Here is a 2,520-nt window from a genome sequence, read left to right as displayed (position 1 = left end):
ATGTCAAAGTTCTTAACATGGGGTCCGCAGGCTTCAGGGAGTCTCTAAACTGCCCCTGAAATCATTTGCAAGCTGTTGTCTTTATGTCTTTTTGTTCATATGGTCATTTTTTAGGAGGTGGGCCCATAGCTCTCACCGGGTTCTCAAAGGTTTGACTCAGAATAAGGTTAAACCTGAGATCCACAGTTCAATACTGGCTGGTTGCTGCAGGGTGAAGTCGCACAAGACACGCCCCGCTGTATTTTCAGTTCCCTTTTCCCTGTGATTCACAGGACTCACATTGCACTATCACGTGGGTCCTACAATCACCTCACACGACTTTCCCATCTTTGAGCCTCTGCAAATGTTTGCCAAGCTGTTTGACGTGAACCTTTCGTCTAATTCAATTCAACTCATGAACAACCAAAGAGCTCCTCAAAACCAGGCTGTGTGTCCTGGGATTAGAGAAACAGATCAGAGTGGGAAGGAAGTCGGATGAGCAAACCACCAGGTCAGTGTGGCAGGGAGAGTTAGAGGCTCAAGAAGGGTGCCTACCCCAGATTTGGGGTCAGGGAATGTTTCCCGGAGGAAATCCTCACGATGCTGGGGTCTTATTTGAGAGGTGAAGCTGGCTGGGCTTCTGGGTGGGTGGGGACTTGGAGAACTTTTCTGTCTAGCTAAAGGTTTGTAAACGCACCAATCAGCACTCTAAAAATGCGCCAATCAGCACTCTGTGTCTAGCTAACGGTTTGTAAAGGCACCCATCAGTACTCTGTAAAAATGCACCAATCAGTGCTCTGTGTCTGGCTAAAGGTTTGTAAACACCAACCAGCACTCTGTAAAAATGGACCAATCAGTACTCTGTAAATGGACCAATCAGCACTCTGTAAAATGGACCAATCAGCAGGACATGGGCGGGGCCAAATAAGGGTATAAAAGCTGGCCACCCAAACCAGCAGTGGCAACCTGGTGGGGTCCTCTTCCACCCTGTGGAAGGTTTGTTCTTTTGCTCCTCGTGATAAATCTTGCTGCTGCTCACTCTTTGGGTCCACACTACCTTTATGAGCTGTAACACTCACTGTGAGGGTCTGCAGCTTCGTTCCTGAAGTCAGCGAGACCAGGAGCCCACTGGGAAGAACAAACAACTCCGGACATGCCACCTTTATGAGCTGTAACAGTCGCTGCAAAGGTTTGCAGCTTCACTTTTGAAGTCAGCGAGACCACAAGCCCACCAGAAGGAAGAAACTCTGGACACATTTGAATATCTGAAGGAACGAAGTCTGGACACACCATCTTTAAGAACTGTAACACTCACTGCGAGGGTCTGTGGCTTCATTCTTGAAGTCAGTGAGACCAGGAACCCACCAGAAGGAACCAATTCTGGACACATTATGAATGCATGGGAATCTGAATCTCGGACTGTAATTTCTCTCTGCTTGCTGAACAGAGAGAAAGAGGGCAGGTAGAAGAGGAGACACATGCTAGTGTCCTTAGACAAATCACAATTGAGTTTGTTGGAACATAAAGTAGGGTGGAGTGAGGAAAAGACTAGACTGCAGAGGGGAAAGAGGTTGTATCACCAAGGACATTGTTCAGTACTCTATGGTAAAGACAATGAGAAGTCGTCTTTTTTTTGAGACAGTCTTGTTCTGTTGCCCAGGCTGGGGTACAGTCAGTGGCACGATCTTGGCGCACTGCAACCTCCACCTCCCGGACTCAAGAAATCCTGTTTCAGCCTCCCGAGTAACTGAGATCACAGGCACCTACCACCGCACCTGGCTAATTTGTGTATTTTTGGTACAGATGGGGTTTCACCATGTTGGCCAGGTTGGTCTCAAACTCCTGACCTCAAGTGATCCACACGCCTTGGCCTCCCAAAGTACTGGGATTACAGGTGTGAGTCACCGTGCCTGGTCAAGAAGTCTTATAGAGATAAAAGCCTGCTGCTCAGTGTGGCTGGTTGGACAGCAGATTTGACATAACTGGGAGCCTATTAGAAATGAAATTCCGGACCCAACCTAGATCTACTGAATCCAAATCTGCATTTTAATACATCCTGGGGTGATTCATATACTCAGAGGTGATACATATACACAGGAGCACTTATTTATCCTGAGTAAACCCTGTCCCCCATTTCACGTGGCAAACTCCTACCTACTCAAGTTTCCCAAATGGCCCCCAGGGCACTTGTTAAGTATAGGGATTTCTGGCCTCTCCCTCGGACCTTCTTCAGTATGTCAAGGCTGGGGCTAAGGAATTTGTTCTTTCAACAAGTATTCAAGAAGGACTCTTAAGAAAGTTTGGGAAAATACATTTCCTGATCCCCAACTCAGCAAAATGAATTCCTTTTATGTCCCCATGCGTCCAGAATTTATTCCTTCCAGTGGGTTCTTGGTCTCGCTGACTTCAAGAATGAAGCTGCGGACCCTCGCGGTGTTACAGTTCTTAAAGATGGTGTGTCCAGAGTTTGTTCCTTCAGATGTTCAGATGTGTCCAGAGTTTCTTCCTTCTGGTGGGTTCGTGGTCTCGCTGACTTCAGGA

The sequence above is a fragment of the Mandrillus leucophaeus genome, unplaced genomic scaffold (assembly GCF_000951045.1).
Source record: "Mandrillus leucophaeus isolate KB7577 unplaced genomic scaffold, Mleu.le_1.0 Scaffold430, whole genome shotgun sequence".
NCBI lineage: Eukaryota > Metazoa > Chordata > Mammalia > Primates > Cercopithecidae > Mandrillus > Mandrillus leucophaeus.
This window is presented reverse-complemented; position numbering follows the sequence as displayed.